A 22,501-nucleotide genomic window follows, 5' to 3' on the forward strand; every position below is an offset into this window, starting at 1 on the left:
CTGTGACTTACAGGTTTTCATGGAAAAAAAGAGGTTAAATCATTCCAGAGGAGGATGGCAAAAAGTACGGTCTGTTATGAGCAGCAGGAGGAGGAACCCGTTGAAATGGAGTGTGTTGATGTGGTGCTGCCAGCGCAACAACCGCCCTCCTCCGGGTGAGTGCAGCATGTTAATACAATAATTTAAAAAAGACCACTGTCAACAATGATATCACAGTTATTAATTGTGAGTTAAAAAGAAAGTATATTGCATTATATTGAAGCTAACGTTATATGAAATTACGAGCATAGTTATGTGTTGTATAAATGTTTCTTATTTTAGCAATCTGGCGCTAAAATGTATACCATTAGTACATTTAAATCCACTTATTACATTTGATTATTGTCGTCAGTTCTGCTTTAAACTTCCTGAACCACCCATTTCTCACATTTTCTCAAAACACTAGCTTATTTTTTACAATTTAACTACCTGAATCATGTATTTTTGATTAAAGGGACAGTTCAGAATTAAAATTGTCAATATTTAATCATGCCGGTTTTTCACAAAGGCATATTTGAAAGAATGCCAGTAATTGATCAATTTTAGTTGTAAATTGTGTTCAGTGTCTTTGTTTACTGTCATTCTTCAAAATACCCAATTCTAATGTAGTGTTCAGACAAATCAATTAATAAATAAATAAATAAATAAATAAATAAATACAGGCTTTGAAAAACCTGAGGGTGAGTGAATTATGACAGAATTGCCAAATTGGGGTGAACAGCTCATTTAAGGAGACAAAATGTGCAATGTTAGGGAATATTCACGTACACTGATATGGAGCAGCAAAGATATTTAAAGTTAAAAACAAATTCAATACAATAATTATGAATTTAGTCATGTTGTATCTTTTATAATTGCACAAAACTGTAATGATAATCTACCAAGCTTTTGACTTTCATGAGAAATGTTCTCCAAGAATACATTTTCATGTTTAATATTATATACACTTTTTTTTTTTTATTAGATGATCTTGATAAGGCACTGGAGATTATAAAGGAGCTGGAGGCACTGGTGGCAAGCTCTGCTAGATGCGTGTCTGATGAAAACTTCAAGTACTTCATGGCCACCAGCACCTCCAACACCTCCTCCTGCCTACCAGCCAGTAACATCAGCCACCAGCACCTCCTCCTGCTCGCCAGCCAGTAACATCAGCGACAAGCACATCTACCTGCTCACCAGCCAGTTACATCAGTGACCAGCACCTCCACCTGCTCACCAGTTACATCAGCGACCAGCACCTCCACCTGCTCACCAGCCAGTAACATCGATCACCAGCACCTCTACCTGCTCACCAGCCAGTAACATTGGTCACCAGCATCTCCACCTGCTCACCAGCCAGTAACATCAGCCACCAGCACCTCCACCTGCTCACCAGCCAGTAACATCAGCGACCAGCACCTCCACCTGCTCACCAGCCAGTAACATCAGCGACCAGCACCTCCACCTGCTCACCAGCCAGTAACATCGATCACCAGCACCTCTACCTGCTCACCAGCCAGTAAAAACAAAAACTGTTTGAGGGATCAGTGGTTTACTTAATTTTAGCTGTGCATGCAAGTGCAGCTGGAACATTTTTGGTGCCGAGAGTACTAAAATGTGCTGTCTGGTAAAAAAATTGCAACCAAATGGTTACACAAACTTCTTCCAGCAGCACAGGAGCATGTATACGCCGCAGTCAGATGAGGTGGAGTGCTGATATAATTTTATCTGCAGATCCTATTTTAACATACTGTTAGCTACAGGTGGTGCTGATTCTGCTAACTACACTATGCTTGTTAATATTGAGATAACGTTAGGTGCATTATAAAGAATTATTTGCTGAATTCTGATTGCTGAAAGCTCAAGTGGTTCCTCACACTTTCTTAAAGACCTAGGGCATTTGCCCCGAATTACCACTTTCCCTAAAGCTCTGTTTAAGTCCAAACACACATAAACACAGTAATAACCAGTTTTAAATTCGCCCATTAGGCCAGCTTATCTAAATATAATACATACCTTGATAATCAAAAATGAATTGCTCAAAAAATTAATTTGTAACCCTTGTCTCTCCCTGGAAACAGTCAACAAAACGGACAACATCTGCGATTTTTAAAGTAGGTAAGTTTATTAATGACTAGGAAAAACCGAGTTCACACTCCATTATGACAATGAATGAATGAGTTTTCCCTACTTCCGCTTTTGATCGCCATTTTGTGAAATAGGCCTGTTCTACCTATTAAATTTAAATATCAATGACAAGAGAAAATGGGTTGCTCTACAATTATATTTTTTATTATGGCAAGAATAAAAGCAAAAATATATATTTATTTATTTTGCCCACTCAACAATTCACACCTTACTTTTTGGCTAGTTTCTGTCTTCTACTTATAAGCTGAAGAAAGGCAATAATTTTCCAGTTTTCAAAGACATAATTTATTACTTAATTTTAGCTAGCAGCTGTTATATATATATATTTTTTTTTTACTTCAAAACCTATAAATAGTGGAAAAACATATTCTGTAATATTAAAACCAGTCTCCACTTTTGCATGGCCTCTTTTTTTTGTTTTAACAAACTTATCCCTCAGGTTTTTCCAAACTTTTTAACAAAACACTTCCCTCCTTTCCACAGCTGTTGCAATTTCTAGCCAAGAATTATTGTTCATCTGGTTATCTCTATGATTATCACGCATGGACGGATCATTAAGATGTGTGTACAGGCGTACCTGTTACAGACAAAATCTCTACAATTCATATTCAACTCAAATCAAACGCGGTGCCGCGTTAACTTTTCACTCATAATCTGTTCACATTCGCCGCGCACACTGACAGAAAGCTGATTGGCTATTGCATGTTGGTCTTATTTGTGGTTGTAATACGGCAAGTTACATTAGGACTAGTGAAATAAAGAACTACAACACCACGAAAACTAAGCAACATCAACAAAAAAAGAATTCAAATGAGCATTAGATGTAGAGTTACATGGACATCGAAAAAATATTTAAGACCTAGAGCAGTGAATTTAAGACTTTTTAATTCCTAAAATTTCGATTTTTAAATTTTAGATGTTATAAGACTTTTTCCGGTTTCATTCACTTATTTTTATGCACTTTATGGATATGCACATAAAAAATGGTTGATGGAAACGCCATGATGCGCACACCAGCATACTGAGCACATTGTAAAACATCTTGTGTTGTTTTGGTCAATCTAAAACGCCTTAACCATTTCAGTATTAGTGTTACTATATTATATTACTATATTATATTATATTATACTATATACAGACCCTGACATGTGTGTATATGTATAGTGTGCATACGTATAGAGTGTGTAAATGTAAAGAGTGTATCATGTGTGCATATGTATAGAGTTTATCATGTGTGCATGTGTGTGGAGTGCATTGTGTGCAAGCAAGTTGCCTTTTGATGTGTTCATTAACTCCCAGTAGCTCAGTGGTAATGTAACTAACCTCTCATGCCAGAGACTTGGGTTCTATCCCAGACCATTACATGAGTTTATATGTATAGTGTGTATCATGTATGTATATTTATGGAGTGTATCATGTCTGGATGTGTGTAAATGTAAAAAATGTATCTTGTGTGCATATGTATAGAGTGTATTGTGTGCAAGCAAGTTGCCTTTCGATGTGTTCATTAACTCCCAGTAGCTCAGTGGTAATGTAAAGCACCTCTTACGCCAGAGAACCACGTTCTATTCCAGACCCTGACATGTGTGTATATGTATAGAGTTTATCATGTGTGGAGTGTATTGTGTGGAAGCAAGTTGCCTTTAGATGTGTTCATTAACTCCCAGTAGCTCAGTGCTAATGTAACTCACCTCTCACACCCAAAACCCAGATCTATCCCAGACCCTGACATGTGTGTATATGTAAAGTGTATCATGTATAGAGTTTATCATATATAAATATGTTTGGAGTGTATTGTGTCTGTATATATATGGAGTGTATCATGTGTGTAAATGTAAAGAGTGTATCACGTGTGCATATGTATAGAGTGTGGAGTGTATTGTGTACAAGCAAGTTGCTATTCGATGTGTTCATTAACTCCCACTAGCTCAGTGGTTACGTAACTCACATCTCAGGCCAGATTCCCGGGTTCTATCCCAGACCCTGACATGTGTGTATCTGTATAGTGTGCATACGTATAGAGTGTATGTATGTAGCGTACTATGTCTGTATATGTATGGAGTGTATCATGTGTGCATATGTATAGAGTGTATTGTGTGCAAGCAAGCTGACTTTTGATGTGTTCGTTAACTCCCTGTAGCTCAGCGGTAACCTAACGCACCTCTCACGCCAGAGACCCGAGTTGTAGATGACCATTAAATTGTTCAATCACTGACACTTCTACCTCCAGCCAGTAGAGGGTGCTTTTGTCTTAAAACAGGTTGATGAGGAAAGGTTGATGAGTTTACACATTGAAGAAGTCTTGGGTGAAGTGTTTAGTGCTACAAAAGGAAAGGACTTTGGAGTGCTCTCTGTAAAAAAGGAACTCAAAGGCAGTCAAAAAGGTTTTTCCCACTTTTAGCTCCTGGCTGATGAAGGGCACAAGGTATTGTTTATATTTTAATCAGTGAAATTTGAAAGACTGTTTATCTTGAAAGTTTATGGTTTGTTGATGGTCTTTTGGTTAGCATTTAACTGTTGTTAGCGCATGTATGGGGATTTTGAGTATCCATGATATCTATATTATTTGTTAATTTTGTACAAAAGGCATGCAATTTAATGTTATTACTATTTCCTTATAACTTGCACTACAAATAGGACATTAACGGCCATTACGGTCTTTATTTTAGTCATTTTTAAAAAATAAGATCACCAATTGTGCTTAAATTAATTCATTGTTAAAACTGTTTATATTGCAGTCTAATAGGACATTGTTGTAATGCATAAGGTCATAAATGCTTTATCTGCATTAAATATTGGCATTGTTAGTGTTAAAACAATTCAAATTATTTAGACTTACCACTATACAGTTAGGCAAGTTTATCATTTATGCCTGTACAGTGAATATAAGACTGTAAATGGGTATTTATCAGTTTATTGGCTTGTTATGAGCATTAGTTTAACACAATTTCAAGGATATGTGTATTGAGTATTGTTTGTTTCTTTTATTCAGCTCTTACGATGATTTATTTTGAAGATTAAACACTATAAACATCAGTCCCTGAGAGTAAAGTGCATCTGTTCAGCTGGGAATGCTACACGGGTTCTATCCCAGACCCTGACATGTGTGTATATGTATAATGTGTGCATATGTTTAGAGTTTATCATGTGTGCATATGTATAGAGTGTATTGTGTGCGTGGAGTGTATTGTGTGCAAGCAAGTTGCCTTTCGATGTGTTATCTCCCAGTAGCTCAGTGGTACGCACCTCTCACGCCAGAGACCAGGGTTCTATCCCAGACCCTTACATGTTTGTATATGTATAGTGTGTATTATGTATGTATATTTATGGAGTGTATCTTGTCTGGATATGTATGGAGTGTATCATGTGTGTAAATGTAAAGAGTGTATCATGTGTGCATATGTATAAAGTGTATCGTGTGCAAGCAAGTTGCCTTTCATTAACTCTCAGTGGTAACGTAACGCACCTCTCACGCCAGAGACCCGGGTTCTATCCCAGACCCTGACATGTGTGCATGTGAGTTTTATAGAGTTTAATGTAAATGTATAGAGTGTGTCATGTATGTATGGAGTGTATCATGTCTGTATGACCCTGACATGTATGGAGTATATCATGTGTGTGTATGTGTATAGAGTGTATCGTTTGCAAGCAAGTTGCCTTTCGATGTGTTCATGTAGCTCAGTGGTAATGTAATAAACCTCTCACACCAGAGACCCGTGTTCTATCCCAGACCCTGACATGTGTGCATATGTGTAGAGTGTATCATGTATGTATATTTGTGGAGTCAATCATGTGTGTAAATGTATTGAGTGTATCGTGTGCAAACAAGTTGCCTTCCGATGTGTGACTGTATGTATATTTATGGAGTGTATCATGTGTGTAAATGTAAAGAGTCTATCATCTGTGTAAATGTGAAGAGTGTAACGTGTATCATGAGTGTAAAGTGTGCATATGTATAAAGTGTATCTTGTATGTGTAAATGGAAAGAGTGTATCATGGGTGTGAATGTAAAGTGTGTATATGTATGGAGTGTATCATTTGTGGTGATGGTGGAGAATGCTTGTATCGATCCCACTACCTCTCGCATGCTAAGCGGGAGCTCTACCATTTGTGTTATTTCCCCTTTGCTCAACCCAAATTGAACATTTTAGACGTGGTCAAAAAAGAAAAAATAAGATCACATCTGTTCTGTGGTGGCTTCTTTGCCCTGCCTGCCATTTAATCGTCAAATTGCCTAGAATAGCGTGCTTTTCTTTTGAAGGCCCTACCTAGTCCTGCTCCAGTAAATGTGTGAGAAGCCCTGCATGCTGAATGACGAGTTACTCAGAAATCAATGCACATTGGCACCGCCTTGGATGGACCTTCTGCTACTTTATTGCAAGGCCAGTTTTTTAATTCATCCTCTTCATCTCGGGCAGCAGCTCTACACCCTCTTGAGGTTCCATGGTTTAATGGATAGCACTCTATATTCAGCGATCTGAGTTCAAATGTAGGTGGGACCTGTTTTTTTTTTTTTTTGCCAGCACCGCACAAAAAAGCTAAAATAGCATTCTATTCCCTTGAAGGCCAGAGAATAACAGTTACTATGATTTTTCTAGGACCCTCAAGTCCAGCTGCTTCACCCTCAAGTCCACCTGCTTCCATTTGACCAAAACGCTATCTTCCTCCCAGGTGGTCACTTCGTTTCTGGTGATGATTCCAATGGTCTAATCGACAGCACTCTGCTATATATTTAGTGATTTGATTTCCCACTGCGGACGCGCCATCGAATAAAAGAGAGCTGTGACTTGATTGGGCTTCTGAAGGATTGCAATGATTAGTACTACACAGAACCGGCAAGGTGACGTAAGGAAATTCGCTCTAAACCCTCCAGGTGCAACCAGCTTTGCAATAAAAGCCACTGTGAAAGGCATGAAAACACAAGTGGAGAATGCGGGCATCGATCCAGCTACCTCTCTCATGCATGCTAAGCGACCGTTCTACCATTTAAGCTAATTCCCCTTTTCACAATCAAAATTGAACATTTTAGACGTGGTCAAAAAAGAAAAAATAAGATCACATCTGTTCTGTGGTGGCTTCTTTGCCCTGCCTGCCATTTAGTCGTCAAATTGCCTAGAATAGCGTGCTTTTCTTTTGAAGGCCCTACCTAATAATGCTCCAGTAAATGTGTGAGGAGCCCTGCATGCCGAATGACGAGTTACTCAGAAATCAATGCACATTGGCCTTGCCTTAGATGGACCTTCTGCTACTTTCCTGCAAGGCCAGTTTTTTCATTCATCATCTTCATCTCGGGCAGCAGCTCTACACCATCTTGAGGTTCCATAGTGTAATGGACAGCACTCTGAATCCAGTGATCCGAGTTCAAATCTCGGTGGGACCTTTTTTTATTTTGCCAGCACCGCACAAAAAAAGTTAAAATAGCATCCTGTTCCCTTGAAGGCCAAAGAATAACAGTTACTATGGGTTTTCTAGGACCCTCAAGTCCAGCTGCTTCACCCTCAAGTCCACCTGCTTCTATTTGACCAAAACGCTATCTTTCTCCCAGGTGGTCACAGGTGATGATTCCTATGGCCTAATCGACAGCACTCTGCTATATATTTAGAGCTTTGATTTCCCACTGCGGATGCGCCATCGAATAAAAGAAAACTGTGACTTGATAGGGCTTCTGAAGGATTGCAATGATTAGTACTACACAGAACCGGCAAAGCTGACGTAAGAAAATTTGCTCTAAACCCTCCAGGTGCAACCAGCTTTGCAATAAAAACCACTGTGAAAGGCATGAAAACACAAGTGGAGAATGCGGGCGTCGATCCCGCTACCTCTCGCATGCGAAGCAAGCGCTCTACCATTTGAGCTAATTCCCCTTTTCACAATCCAAATTGAACATTTTAGACGTGGTCAAAAAAGAAAAATCAAGATCACATCTGTTCTGTGGTGGCTTCTTTGCCCTGCCTGCCAGTTAGTCATCAAATTGCCTAGAATAGAGTGCTTTTCTTTTGAAGGTCCTACCTAGTAATGCTCCAGTAAATGTGTGAGGAGCCCTACATGCCGAATGACGAGTTACTCAGAAATCAATGCACATTGGCTCCGCCTTGGATGGACCTTCTGCTACTTTCCTGCAAGGCCAGTTTTTTAATTCATCATCTTCATGTCGGGCAGCAGCTCTATGTCATCTTAAGGTTCCATGGTGTAATGGTTAGCACTCTGCACTCTGACTCCAGTGATCCTAAGTTCAAATCTCGGTGGGACCTGTTTTTATTTTGCCAGCACCGCACAAAAAAAGCTAAAATAGCATCCTGTTCCCTTGAAGGCCAAGAATAACAGTTACTATGGGTTTTCTAGGACCCTCAAGTCCAGCTGCTTCACCCTCAAGTCCACCTGCTTCCATTTGACCAAAACGCTATCTTTCTCCCAGGTGGTCACAGGTGATGATTCCTATGGCCTAATCGACAGCACTCTGCTATATATTTAGTGCTTTGATTTCCCACTGCGGACGCGCCATCAAATCAAAGAAAACTGTGACTTGATAGGGCTTCTGAAGGATTGCAATAATTAGTACTACACAGAACCGGCCAACTGACGTAAGGAAATTCGCTCTAAACCCTCCAGGTGCAACCAGCTTTGCAATAAAAGCGACTGTAAAAGGCATGAAAGCACAAGTGGAGAATGCAGGCATCGATCCCGCTACCTCTCGCATGCTAAGCGAGCGCTCTACCATTTGAGCTAATTCCCCTTTTCACAATCCAAATTAAACATTTTAGACGTGGTCAAAAAAGAAAAAATAAGATCGCATCTGTTCTGTGGTGGCTTCTTTGCCCTGCCTGCCATTTAGTCGTCAAATTGCCTAGAATAGCGTGCATTTCTTTTGAAGGCCCTACCTAGTAATGCTCCAGTAAATGTGTGAGGAGCCCTGCATGCCGAATGACGAGTTACTCAGAAATCAATGCACATTGGCTCCGCCTTGGATGGACCTTCTGCTACTTTCCTGCAAGACCAGTTTTTTAATTCATCATCTTCATCTCGGGCAGCAGCTCTACACCATCTTAAGGTTCCATAGTGTAATACATAGCACTCTGCATCCAGCGATCTAAGTTCAAATCTAGGTGGGACCTGTTTTTGTTTTGCCAGCACCGCACAAAAAAGCTAAAATAGCATTCTATTCCCTTGAAGGCCAGAGAATAACAGTTACTATGGGTTTTCTAGGACCCTCAAGTCCAGCTGCTTCACCCTCAAGTCCACCTGCTTCCATTTGACCAAAACGCTATCTTTCTCCCAGGTGGTCACATCGCTTCTGGTGATGATTCCTATGGCCTAATCGACAGCACTCTGCTATGTATTTAGTGCTTTGATTTCCCACTGCGGACGCGCCATCGAATAAAAGAAAACTGTGACTTGATAGGGCTTCTGAAGGATTGCAATATTAGTACTACACAGAACCGGCAAAGCTGACGTAAGGAAATTCGCTCTAAACCCTCCAGGTGCAACCAGCTTTGCAATAAAAGCCACTGTGAAAGGCATGAAAACACAAGTGGAGAATGCGGGCATCGATCCCGCTACCTCTCGCATGCTAAGCGAGCGCTCTACCATTTGAGCTAATTCCCCTTTTCACAATCCAAATTGAACATTTTAGACGTGGTCAAAAAAGAAAAAATAAGATCACATCTGTTCTGTGGTGGCTTCTTTGCCCTGCCTGACATTTAGTCGTCAAATTGCCTAGAATAGCGTGCTTTTCTTTTGAAGGCCCTACCTAGTAATGCTCCAGTAAATGTGTGAGGAGCCCTGCATGCCGAATGACGAGTTACTCAGAAATCAATGCACATTGGCTCCGCCTTGGATGGACCTTCTGCTACTTTCCTGCAAGACCAGTTTTTTAATTCCTCATCTTCATGTCGGGCAGCAGCTCTATGTCATCTTAAGGTTCCATGGTGTAATGGTTAGCATTATCCAGTGATCCGAGTTCAAATCTAGGTGGGACCTGTTTTTATTTTGCCAGCACTGCACAAAAAAAGTTAAAATAGCATTCTATTCCCTTGAAGGCCAAAGAATAACAGTTACTATGGGTTTTCTAGGACCCTCAAGTCCAGCTGCTTCACCCTCAAGTCCACCTGCTTCCATTTGACCAAAACGCTATCTTTCTCCCAGGTGGTCACATCGCTTCTGGTGATGATTCCTATGGCCTAATCGACAGCACTCTGCTATATATTTAGTGCTTTGATTTCCCACTGCGGATGCGCCATCGAATAAAAGAAAACTGTGACTTGATAGGGCTTCTGAAGGATTGCAATAATTAGTACTACACAGAACCGGCAAACTGACGTAAGGAAATTCGCTCTAAACCCTCCAGGTGCAACCGGCTTTGCAATAAAAGCCACTGTGAAAGGCATGAAAACACAAGTGGAGAATGCGGGCATCGATCCCGCTACCTCTCGCATGCTAAGCGAGCGCTCTACCATTTGAGCTAATTCCCCTTTTCACAATCCAAATTGAACATTTTAGACGTGGTCAAAAAAGAAAAAATAAGATCACATCTGTTCTGTGGTGGCTTCTTTGCCCTGCCTGCCAGTTAGTCATCAAATTGCCTAGAATAGAGTGCTTTTCTTTTGAAGGTCCTACCTAGTAATGCTCCAGTAAATGTGTGAGGAGCCCTGCATGCCGAATGACGAGTTACTCAGAAATCAATGCACATTGGCTCCGCCTTGGATGGACCTTCTGCTACTTTCCTGCAAGGCCAGTTTTTTAATTCATCATCTTCATGTCGGGCAGCAGCTCTATGTCATCTTAAGGTTCCATGGTGTAATGGTTAGCACTCTGGACTCTGAATCCAGTGATCCGAGTTCAAATCTCGGTGGGACCTGTTTTTATTTTGCCAGCACCGCACAAAAAAAGTTAAAATAGCATCCTGTTCCCTTGAAGGCCAAAGAATAACAGTTACTATGGGTTTTCTAGGACCCGCAAGTCCAGCTGCTTCACCCTCAAGTCCACCTGCTTCCATTTGACCAAAACGCTATCTTTCTCCCAGGTGGTCACATCGCTTCTGGTGATGATTCCTATGGCCTAATCGACAGCACTCTGCTATATATTTAGTGCTTTGATTTCCCACTGCGGACGCGCCATCGAATAAAAGAAAACTGTGACTTGATAGGGCTTCTGAAGGATTGCAATGATTAGTACTACACAGAACCGGCAAAGCTGACGTAAGGAAATTCGCTCTAAACCCTCAAGGTGCAACCAGTTTTGCAATAAAAGCCACTGTGAAAGGCATGAAAACACAAGTGGAGAATGCAGGCATCGATCCAGCTACCTCTCTCATGCATGCTAAGCGAGCGTCCTACCATTTAAGCTATTTCCCCTTTTCACAATCAAAATTGAACATTTTAGACGTGGTCAAAAAAGAAAAAATAAGATCACATCTGTTCTGTGGTGGCTTCTTTGCCCTGCCTGCCAGTTAGTCGTCAAATTGCCTAGAATAGCGTGCTTTTCTTTTGAAGGCCCTACCTAGTAATGCTCCAGTAAATGTGTGAGGAGCCCTGCATGCCGAATGACGAGTTACTCAGAAATCAATGCACATTGGCTCCGCCTTGGATGGACCTTCTGCTACTTTCCTGCAAGGCCAGTTTTTTAATTCATCATCTTCATGTCGGGCAGCAGCTCTGCATCATCTTGAGGTTTCATGGTGTAATGGTTAGCACTCTGGACTCTGAATCCAGCGGTCTAAGTTCAAATGCAGATGGGACCTGTTTTTTTGGCCAGCACAGCACAAAAAAAGCTAAAATACCATCCTGTTCCCTTGAAGGCCATAGAATGACACTAACTCTAGGTTTAGCTCAGTTGGTTAGAGCGTGGTGCTAATAACGCCAAGGTCGCGGGTTTGATCCCCGTACTGGCCCAATTTTTACTCTCAGATGCACTTAAGGGCTCAGCTTGTTCTCACAGACATCCCTGCTGCAGGAAAGCTGTGTTGTGGCAGCCAAAATAGCTCAGTTGGGAGAGCGTTAGACTGAAGATCTAAAGGTCCCTGGTTCGATCCCGGGTTTCGGCAAAGCAATGTTGTTGTTCTGTTTTGGGCATGAATGAAAGTCACCCAAAAAGCCTAGCTGCTTCACCCTTAAGTCCACCTGCTTCCATTTGACCAAAACGCTGTCTTCCTCCCAGGTGGTCACATCGCTTCTGGTGATGATTCCAATGGCCTAATCGACAGCACTCTGCTATATATTTAGTGCTTTGATTTCTCACTGCGGATGCGCCATCGAATAAAAGAAAACTGTGACTTGATAGGGCTTCTGACGGATTGCAATTATTAGTACTACACAGAACTGGCAAAGTTGACGTAAGGAGTTTCGCTCTAAACCCTCAAGGTGCAACCAGCTTTGCAATAAAAGCCAGTGTGAAAGGCATGAAAACAGAAGTGGATAATGCGGGCATCGATCCAGCTACCTCTCTCATGCATGCTAAGCGAGTGTCCTACAGTTTAAGCTATTTCCCCTTTTCACAATCAAAATTGAACATTTTAGACGTGGTCAAAAAAGAAAAAATAAGATCACATCTGTTCTGTGCTGGCTTCTTTGCCCTGCCTGCCAGTTAGTCGTCAAATTGCCTAGAATAGCGTGCTTTTCTTTTGAAGGTCCTACCTAGTAATTCTCCAGTAAATGTGTGAGGAGCCCTGCATGCCGAATGACGAGTTACTCAGAAATCAATGCACATTGGCTCCGCCTTGGATGGACCTTCTGCTACTTTAATGCAAGACCAGTTTTTTAATTCCTCATCTTCATGTCTGGCAGCAGCTCTATATCATCTTAAGGTTCCATGGTGTAATGGATAGCACTCTGCATCCAGCGATCTAAGTTCAAATCTAGGTGGGACCTGTTTTTGTTTTGGCAGCACCGCACAAAAAAGCTAAAATAGCATTCTATTCCCTTGAAGGCCAGAGAATAACAGTTACTATGGGTTTTCTAGGACCCACAGTCCAGCTGCTTCACCCTCAAGTCCACCTGCTTCCATTTGACCAAAACGCTATCTTTCTCCCAGGTGGTCACATCTCTTCTGGTGATGATTCATATGGCCTAATCGACAGCACTCTGCTATATATTTAGTGCTTTGATTTCCCACTGCGGACGCGCCATCGAATAAAAGAAAACTGTGACTTGATAGGGCTTCTGAAGGATTGCAATATTTAGTACTACACAGAACCGGCAAACTGACGTAAGGAAATTCGCTCTAAACCCTCCAGGTGCAACCGGCTTTGCAATAAAAGCCACTGTGAAAGGCATGAAAACACAAGTGGAGAATGCGGGCATCGATCCCGCTACCTCTCGCATGCTAAGCGAGCGCTCTACCATTTGAGCTAATTCCCCTTTTCACAATCCAAATTGAACATTTTAGACATGGTCAAAAAGAAAAAATAAGATCACATCTGTTCTGTGGTGGCTTCTTTGCCCTGCCTGACATTTAGTCGTCAAATTGCCTAGAATAGCGTGCTTTTCTTTTGAAGGCCCTACCTAGTAATGCTCCAGTAAATGTGTGAGGAGCCCTGCATGCCGAATGACGAGTTACTCAGAAATCAATGCACATTGGCTCCGCCTTGGATGGACCTTCTGCTACTTTAATGCAAGACCAGTTTTTTAATTCCTCATCTTCATGTCGGGCAGCAGCTCTATATCATCTTAAGGTTCCATGGTGTAATGGATAGCACTCTTCATCCAGCGATCTAAGTTCAAATCTAGGTGGGACCTGTTTTTGTTTTGCCAGCACCGCACAAAAAAGCTAAAATAGCATTCTATTCCCTTGAAGGCCAGAGAATAACAGTTACTATGGGTTTTCTAGGACCCGCAAGTCCAGCTGCTTCACCCTCAAGTCCACCTGCTTCCATTTGACCAAAACGCTGTCTTTCTCCCAGGTGGTCACATCGCTTCTGGTGATGATTCCTATGGCCTAATCGACAGCACTCTGCTATATATTTAGTGCTTTGATTTCCCACTGCGGACGCGCCATCGAATAAAAGAAAACTGTGACTTGATAGGGCTTCTGAAGGATTGCAATGATTAGTACTACACAGAACCGGCAAAGCTGACGTAAGGAAATTCGCTCTAAACCCTCCAGGTGCAACCAGCTTTGCAATAAAAACCACTGTGAAAGGCATGAAAACACAAGTGGAGAATGCGGGCATCGATCCCGCTACCTCTCGCATGCAAAGCGAGCGCTCTACCATTTGAGCTAATTCCCCTTTTCACAATCCAAATTGAACATTTTAGACGTGGTCAAAAAAGAAAAAATAAGATCACATCTGTTCTGTGGTGGCTTCTTTGCCCTGCCTGCCAGTTAGTCGTCAAATTGCCTAGAATAGCGTGCTTTTCTTTTGAAGGTCCTACCTAGTAATTCTCCAGTAAATGTGTGAGGAGCCCTGCATGCCGAATGACGAGTTACTCAGAAATCAATGCACATTGGCTCCGCCTTGGATGGACCTTCTGCTACTTTCCTGCAAGACCAGTTTTTTAATTCCTCATCTTCATGTCTGGCAGCAGCTCTATATCATCTTAAGGTTCCATGGTGTAATGGATAGCACTCTGCATCCAGCGATCTAAGTTCAAATCTAGGTGGGACCTGTTTTTGTTTTGCCAGCACCGCACAAAAAAGCTAAAATAGCATTCTATTCCCTTGAAGGCCAGAGAATAACAGTTACTATGGGTTTTCTAAGACCCACAGTCCAGCTGCTTCACCCTCAAGTCCACCTGCTTCCATTTGACCAAAACGCTATCTTTCTCCCAGGTGGTCACATCGCTTCTGGTGATGATTCCTATGGCCTAATCGACAGCACTCTGCTATATATTTAGTGCTTTGATTTCCCACTGCGGACGCGCCATCGAATAAAAGAAAACTGTGACTTGATAGGGCTTCTGAAGGATTGCAATAATTAGTACTACACAGAACCGGCAAACTGACGTAAGGAAATTTGCTCTAAACCCTCCAGGTGCAACCAGCTTTGCAATAAAAGCCACTGTGAAAGGCATGAAAACACAAGTGGAGAATGCGGGCATCGATCCCGCTACCTCTCGCATGCAAAGCGAGCGCTCTACCATTTGAGCTAATTACCCTTTCCACAATCCAAATTGAAGATTTTAGACGTGGTCAAAAAAGAAAAAATAAGATCACATCTGTTCTGTGGTGGCTTCTTTGCCCTGCCTGACATTTAGTCGTCAAATTGCCTAGAATAGCGTGCTTTTCTTTTGAAGGCCCTACCTAGTAATGCTCCAGTAAATGTATGAGGAGCCCTGCATGCCGAATGACGAGTTACTCAGAAATCAATGCACATTGGCTCCGCCTTGGATGGACCTTCTGCTACTTTCCTGCAAGACCAGTTTTTTAATTCCTCATCTTCATGTCGGGCAGCAGCTCTATATCATCTTAAGGTTCCATGGTGTAATGGATAGCACTCTTCATCCAGCGATCTAAGTTCAAATCTAGGTGGGACCTGTTTTTGTTTTGCCAGCACCGCACAAAAAAGCTAAAATAGCATTCTATTCCCTTGAAGGCCAGAGAATAACCGTTACTATGGGTTTTCTAGGAATCCCAAGTCCAGCTGCTTCACCCTCAAGTCCACCTGCTTCCATTTGACCAAAACGCTATCTTTCTCCCAGGTGGTCACATCGCTTCTGGTGATGATTCCTATGGCCTAATCGACAGCACTCTGCTATATATTTAGTGCTTTGATTTCCCACTGCGGACGCGCCATCGAATAAAAGAAAACTGTGACTTGATAGGGCTTCTGAAGGATTGCAATGATTAGTACTACACAGAACCGGCAAAGCTGACGTAAGGAAATTCGCTCTACACCCTCCAGGTGCAACCAGCTTTGCAATAAAAGCCACTGTGAAAGGCATGAAAACACAAGTGGAGAATGCGGGCATCGATCCCGCTACCTCTCGCATGCTAAGCGAGCACTCTACCATTTGAGCTAATTCCCCTTTTCACAATCCAAATTGAACATTTTAGACGTGGTCAAAAAAGAAAAATCAAGATCACATCTGTTCTGTGGTGGCTTTATTGCCCTGCCTGCCAGTTAGTCATCAAATTGCCTAGAATAGAGTGCTTTTCTTTTGAAGGTCCTACCTAGTAATGCTCCAGTAAATGTGTGAGGAGCCCTGCATGCCGAATGACGAGTTACTCAGAAATCAATGCACATTGGCTCCACCTTGGATGGACCTTCTGCTACTTTCCTGCAAGGCCAGTTTTTTAATTCATCATCTTCATGTCGGGCAGCAGCTCTGCATCATCTTGAGGTTTCATGGTGTAATGGTTAGCACTCTGGACACTGAATCCAGCGATCTAAGTTCAAATCTAGATGGGACCTGTTTTTTTTTTTGCCAGCACCGCACAAAAAAAGCTAAAATAGCATCCTGTTCCCTTGAAGGCCATAGAATGACACTAACTCTGGGTTTAGCTCAGTTGGTTAGAGCGTGGTGCTAATAACGCCAAGGTCGCGGGTTTGATCCCCGTACTGGCCCAATTTTTACTCTCAGATGCACTTAAGGGCTCAGCTTGTTCTCACAGACATCCCTGCTGCAGGAAAGCTGTGTTGTGGCAGCCAAAATAGCTCAGTTGGGAGAGCGTTAGACTGAAGATCTAAAGGTCCCTGGTTCGATCCCGGGTTTCGGCAAAGCAATGTTGTTGTTCTGTTTTGGGCATGAATGAAAGTCACCCAAAAAGCCTAGCTGCTTCACCCTTAAGTCCACCTGCTTCCATTTGACCAAAACGCTGTCTTCCTCCCAGGTGGTCACATCGCTTCTGGTGATGATTCCAATGGCCTAATCGACAGCACTCTGCTATATATTTAGTGCTTTGATTTCTCACTGCGGATGCGCCATCGAATAAAAGAAAACTGTGACTTGATAGGGCTTCTGACGGATTGCAATGATTAGTACTACACAGAACTGGCAAAGTTGACGTAAGGAGTTTCGCTCTAAACCCTCAAGGTGCAACCAGCTTTGCAATAAATGCCAGTGTGAAAGGCATGAAAACAGAAGTGGATAATGCGGGCATCGATCCAGCTACCTCTCTCATGCATGCTAAGCGAGTGTCCTACAGTTTAAGCTATTTCCCCTTTTCACAATCAAAATTGAACATTTTAGACGTGGTCAAAAAAGAAAAAATGAGATCACATCTGTTCTGTGCTGGCTTCTTTGCCCTGCCTGCCAGTTAGTCGTCAAATTGCCTAGAATAGCGTGCTTTTCTTTTGAAGGCCCTACCTAGTAATTCTCCAGTAAATGTGTGAGGAGCCCTGCATGCCGAATGACGAGTTACTCAGAAATCAATGCACATTGGCTCCGCCTTGGATGGACCTTCTGCTACTTTCCTGCAAGACCAGTTTTTTAATTCCTCATCTTCATGTCTGGCAGCAGCTCTATATCATCTTAAGGTTCCATGGTGTAATGGATAGCACTCTGCATCCAGCGATCTAAGTTCAAATCTAGGTGGGACCTGTTTTTGTTTTGGCAGCACCGCACAAAAAAGCTAAAATAGCATTCTATTCCCTTGAAGGCCAGAGAATAACAGTTACTATGGGTTTTCTAGGACCCACAGTCCAGCTGCTTCACCCTCAAGTCCACCTGCTTCCATTTGACCAAAACGCTATCTTTCTCCCAGGTGGTCACATCGCTTCTGGTGATGATTCCTATGGCCTAATCGACAGCACTCTGCTATATATTTAGTGCTTTGATTTCCCACTGCGGACGCGCCATCGAATAAAAGAAAACTGTGACTTGATAGGGCTTCTGAAGGATTGCAATAATTAGTACTACACAGAACCGGCAAACTGACGTAAGGAAATTCGCTCTAAACCCTCCAGGTGCAACCGGCTTTGCAATAAGAGCCACTGTGAAAGGCATGAAAACACAAGTGGAGAATGCGGGCATCGATCCCGCTACCTCTCGCATGCTAAGCGAGCGCTCTACCATTTGAGCTAATTCCCCTTTTCACAATCCAAATTGAACATTTTAGACGTGGTCAAAAAAGAAAAAATAAGATCACATCTGTTCTGTGGTGGCTTCTTTGCCCTGCCTGACATTTAGTCGTCAAATTGCCTAGAATAGCGTGCTTTTCTTTTGAAGGCCCTACCTAGTAATGCTCCAGTAAATGTGTGAGGAGCCCTGCATGCCGAATGACGAGTTACTCAGAAATCAATGCACATTGGCTCCGCCTTGGATGGACCTTCTGCTACTTTAATGCAAGACCAGTTTTTTAATTCCTCATCTTCATGTCGGGCAGCAGCTCTATATCATCTTAAGGTTCCATGGTGTAATGGATAGCACTCTTCATCCAGCGATCTAAGTTCAAATCTAGGTGGGACCTGTTTTTTGTTTTGCCAGCACCGCACAAAAAAGCTAAAATAGCATTCTATTCCCTTGAAGGCCAGAGAATAACAGTTACTATGGGTTTTCTAGGACCCGCAAGTCCAGCTGCTTCACCCTCAAGTCCACCTGCTTCCATTTGACCAAAACGCTGTCTTTCTCCCAGGTGGTCACATCGCTTCTGGTGATGATTCCTATGGCCTAATCGACAGCACTCTGCTATATATTTAGTGCTTTGATTTCCCACTGCGGACGCGCCATCGAATAAAAGAAAACTGTGACTTGATAGGGCTTCTGAAGGATTGCAATGATTAGTACTACACAGAACCGGCAAAGCTGACGTAAGGAAATTCGCTCTAAACCCTCCAGGTGCAACCAGCTTTGCAATAAAAGCCACTGTGAAAGGCATGAAAACACAAGTGGAGAATGCGGGCATCGATCCCGCTACCTCTCGCATGCTAAGCGAGCGCTCTACCATTTGAGCTAATTCCCCTTTTCACAATCCAAATTGAACATTTTAGACGTGGTCAAAAAAGAAAAAATAAGATCACATCTGTTCTGTGGTGGCTTCTTTGCCCTGCCTGACATTTAGTCGTCAAATTGCCTAGAATAGCGTGCTTTTCTTTTGAAGGCCCTACCTAGTAATGCTCCAGTAAATGTGTGAGGAGCCCTGCATGCCGAATGACGAGTTACTCAGAAATCAATGCACATTGGCTCCGCCTTGGATGGACCTTCTGCTACTTTAATGCAAGACCAGTTTTTTAATTCCTCATCTTCATGTCGGGCAGCAGCTCTATATCATCTTAAGGTTCCATGGTGTAATGGATAGCACTCTTCATCCAGCGATCTAAGTTCAAATCTAGGTGGGACCTGTTTTTGTTTTGCCAGCACCGCACAAAAAAGCTAAAATAGCATTCTATTCCCTTGAAGGCCAGAGAATAACAGTTACTATGGGTTTTCTAGGACCCGCAAGTCCAGCTGCTTCACCCTCAAGTCCACCTGCTTCCATTTGACCAAAACGCTGTCTTTCTCCCAGGTGGTCACATCGCTTCTGGTGATGATTCCTATGGCCTAATCGACAGCACTCTGCTATATATTTAGTGCTTTGATTTCCCACTGCGGACGCGCCATCGAATAAAAGAAAACTGTGACTTGATAGGGCTTCTGAAGGATTGCAATGATTAGTACTACACAGAACCGGCAAAGCTGACGTAAGGAAATTCGCTCTAAACCCTCCAGGTGCAACCAGCTTTGCAATAAAAACCACTGTGAAAGGCATGAAAACACAAGTGGAGAATGCGGGCATCGATCCCGCTACCTCTCGCATGCAAAGCGAGCGCTCTACCATTTGAGCTAATTCCCCTTTTCACAATCCAAATTGAACATTTTAGACGTGGTCAAAAAAGAAAAATCAAGATCACATCTGTTCTGTGGTGGCTTTATTGCCCTGCCTGCCAGTTAGTCATCAAATTGCCTAGAATAGAGTGCTTTTCTTTTGAAGGTCCTACCTAGTAATGCTCCAGTAAATGTGTGAGGAGCCCTGCATGCCGAATGACGAGTTACTCAGAAATCAATGCACATTGGCTCCACCTTGGATGGACCTTCTGCTACTTTCCTGCAAGGCCAGTTTTTTAATTCATCATCTTCATGTCGGGCAGCAGCTCTGCATCATCTTGAGGTTTCATGGTGTAATGGTTAGCACTCTGGACACTGAATCCAGCGATCTAAGTTCAAATCTAGATGGGACCTGTTTTTTTTTTGCCAGCACCGCACAAAAAAAGCTAAAATAGCATCCTGTTCCCTTGAAGGCCATAGAATGACACTAATGGCCCGTTTCCACTGAGTGGTACGGTACGGTTCGGTTTGGTTTGGTACGGGTCACCTTTATCAGGCTTGCGTTTCCACTAACAAGGGTACCCTTTTGGTGGGCGTGGTGTATGACAGACAGTTTCAGTCGACGTCATTCTCGCTCGAGGAAATGTCTACAATAAAGCTGTACAGGTCACTTACATATCATATAAGAAGCACTTCTCACAAAACAGATGCTTCATACACATAAATACTTGTGTAGAAATGTTTATTACTAACTTTTCAATGAACATGAGTTGATTATAACTGCAGATCAATGACAGTGCGGAACAGCCTACTGTAACGTCTGTAATTATATTAAATAACTAAATAAATGAACATATATAGATGCATACAGCCCCTTACAGTCTCCGAAATGTTACCAACTACAGAAGAAATACACACAGCAGACATTTCGCCCGTATTTAGGTTCAAAACAATACAAATTATAGCGTAGTCAGTGAAAACCTCTCATCTGTGTCTGTAATCATCCGCAGCACATGTAGCCTCTGTTAGACAGTAATTCCGTCAATCTGAGTTCATAATAGTCCAAAATGTGAAGATAATAAGTTAGTTATACATGGCATTTTGTTCATGTTTGCTGAGAAATAATGTGCTCCTTTTTTCCGGCTTCTCCTTTGTTTCTTCACGCTTCACTCTCGCATTTGTCAGTGTCTGACAGGATCGGGTTTCAAAAGCACATCAATAATCAAGCGCAGGTTATTATTATCAGCTCAAGAAGTTTGTTATTTCAGATATAATGTTAGACGCGCGCGAGCGCTAGCAAGAAAGCGAAACCGCTCGCGCCTCAGACTGGCTCGTAAAAAACTACGGGGCACAGGGTAAATCTGCTCTTCTTCTTGGCTTTGTGGCTGTTTATCAAGACGACGACAAGGTTTGTTTGAGCCCAGGTCGACCATGGCTCGTTATTATATGTATAAATCATTCCGCTGTAATGTCTCGGCTCGTCGGCTGTGTATTTCAAACATGGCGGGTTTTTTGTTTTCATTCTGGCTTGTTGCGTAAGCGAATGACGTATCTCTGTAAACCAATAGCGTTCAGCTGCGCGTCTAGCTCCGCCTTTTGGTACCCTTTCTCGTCTCTGGTACCCTTTCGAAAGGGTGCCAAAAAAGTGGTACGGTACGGTTCGGTTCGGTACGCTTTTTGACAGTGGAAACGGCCATAAAAGCGTACCAAACCAAACCGAACCGTACCGTACCACTCAGTGGAAACGGGCCATAACTCTGGGTTTAGCTCAGTTGGTTAGAGCGTGGTGCTAATAACGCCAAGGTCGCGGGTTTGATCCCCGTACTGGCCCAATTTTTACTCTCAGATGCACTTAAGGGCTCAGCTTGTTCTCACAGACATCCCTGCTGCAGGAAAGCTGTGTTGTGGCAGCCAAAATAGCTCAGTTGGGAGAGCGTTAGACTGAAGATCTAAAGGTCCCTGGTTCGATCCCGGGTTTCGGCAAAGCAATGTTGTTGTTCTGTTTTGGGCATGAATGAAAGTCACCCAAAAAGCCTAGCTGCTTCACCCTTAAGTCCACCTGCTTCCATTTGACCAAAACGCTGTCTTCCTCCCAGGTGGTCACATCGCTTCTGGTGATGATTCCAATGGCCTAATCGACAGCACTCTGCTATATATTTAGTGCTTTGATTTCTCACTGCGGATGCGCCATCGAATAAAAGAAAACTGTGACTTGATAGGGCTTCTGACGGATTGCAATTATTAGTACTACACAGAACTGGCAAAGTTGACGTAAGGAGTTTCGCTCTAAACCCTCAAGGTGCAACCAGCTTTGCAATAAATGCCAGTGTGAAAGGCATGAAAACAGAAGTGGATAATGCGGGCATCGATCCAGCTACCTCTCTCATGCATGCTAAGCGAGTGTCCTACAGTTTAAGCTATTTCCCCTTTTCACAATCAAAATTGAACATTTTAGACGTGGTCAAAAAAGAAAAAATAAGATCACATCTGTTCTGTGCTGGCCTCTTTGCCCTGCCTGCCAGTTAGTCGTCAAATTGCCTAGAATAGCGTGCTTTTCTTTTGAAGGTCCTACCTAGTAATTCTCCAGTAAATGTGTGAGGAGCCCTGCATGCCGAATGACGAGTTACTCAGAAATCAATGCACATTGGCTCCGCCTTGGA

At 42.6% G+C, this 22,501-nt stretch overlaps 12 non-coding genes across 12 annotated transcripts; 4 read left to right on the forward strand and 8 right to left on the reverse strand.

The window, feature by feature from the left end:
• Positions 1 to 9,695: 9,695 nt before the first annotated feature.
• Positions 9,696 to 9,768, reverse strand: trnaa-agc (transfer RNA alanine (anticodon AGC)). Its single transcript has one exon. It is a non-coding gene; the product is annotated as a tRNA-Ala (tRNA).
• A 793-nt stretch (positions 9,769 to 10,561) lies between these two features.
• trnaa-agc (transfer RNA alanine (anticodon AGC)) lies at positions 10,562 to 10,634 on the reverse strand. The gene has a single exon. It is a non-coding gene; the product is annotated as a tRNA-Ala (tRNA).
• A 314-nt stretch (positions 10,635 to 10,948) lies between these two features.
• Positions 10,949 to 11,020, forward strand: trnaq-cug (transfer RNA glutamine (anticodon CUG)). Its single transcript has one exon. It is a non-coding gene; the product is annotated as a tRNA-Gln (tRNA).
• Positions 11,021 to 12,132: 1,112 nt separating this feature from the next.
• On the forward strand, positions 12,133 to 12,205 carry trnaf-gaa (transfer RNA phenylalanine (anticodon GAA)). Its single transcript has one exon. It is a non-coding gene; the product is annotated as a tRNA-Phe (tRNA).
• A 1,239-nt stretch (positions 12,206 to 13,444) lies between these two features.
• trnaa-agc (transfer RNA alanine (anticodon AGC)) lies at positions 13,445 to 13,517 on the reverse strand. Its single transcript has one exon. It is a non-coding gene; the product is annotated as a tRNA-Ala (tRNA).
• Positions 13,518 to 14,313: 796 nt separating this feature from the next.
• trnaa-ugc (transfer RNA alanine (anticodon UGC)) lies at positions 14,314 to 14,386 on the reverse strand. The gene has a single exon. It is a non-coding gene; the product is annotated as a tRNA-Ala (tRNA).
• A 1,665-nt stretch (positions 14,387 to 16,051) lies between these two features.
• Positions 16,052 to 16,124, reverse strand: trnaa-agc (transfer RNA alanine (anticodon AGC)). The gene has a single exon. It is a non-coding gene; the product is annotated as a tRNA-Ala (tRNA).
• A 619-nt stretch (positions 16,125 to 16,743) lies between these two features.
• On the forward strand, positions 16,744 to 16,816 carry trnaf-gaa (transfer RNA phenylalanine (anticodon GAA)). The gene has a single exon. It is a non-coding gene; the product is annotated as a tRNA-Phe (tRNA).
• Positions 16,817 to 18,055: 1,239 nt separating this feature from the next.
• On the reverse strand, positions 18,056 to 18,128 carry trnaa-agc (transfer RNA alanine (anticodon AGC)). Its single transcript has one exon. It is a non-coding gene; the product is annotated as a tRNA-Ala (tRNA).
• A 798-nt stretch (positions 18,129 to 18,926) lies between these two features.
• On the reverse strand, positions 18,927 to 18,999 carry trnaa-agc (transfer RNA alanine (anticodon AGC)). Its single transcript has one exon. It is a non-coding gene; the product is annotated as a tRNA-Ala (tRNA).
• A 797-nt stretch (positions 19,000 to 19,796) lies between these two features.
• trnaa-ugc (transfer RNA alanine (anticodon UGC)) lies at positions 19,797 to 19,869 on the reverse strand. The gene has a single exon. It is a non-coding gene; the product is annotated as a tRNA-Ala (tRNA).
• Positions 19,870 to 21,751: 1,882 nt separating this feature from the next.
• On the forward strand, positions 21,752 to 21,824 carry trnaf-gaa (transfer RNA phenylalanine (anticodon GAA)). The gene has a single exon. It is a non-coding gene; the product is annotated as a tRNA-Phe (tRNA).
• Positions 21,825 to 22,501: the final 677 nt, after the last annotated feature.

The sequence above is a fragment of the Danio aesculapii genome, chromosome 21 (assembly GCF_903798145.1).
Source record: "Danio aesculapii chromosome 21, fDanAes4.1, whole genome shotgun sequence".
Classification (NCBI taxonomy): Eukaryota; Metazoa; Chordata; class Actinopteri; order Cypriniformes; family Danionidae; genus Danio; species Danio aesculapii.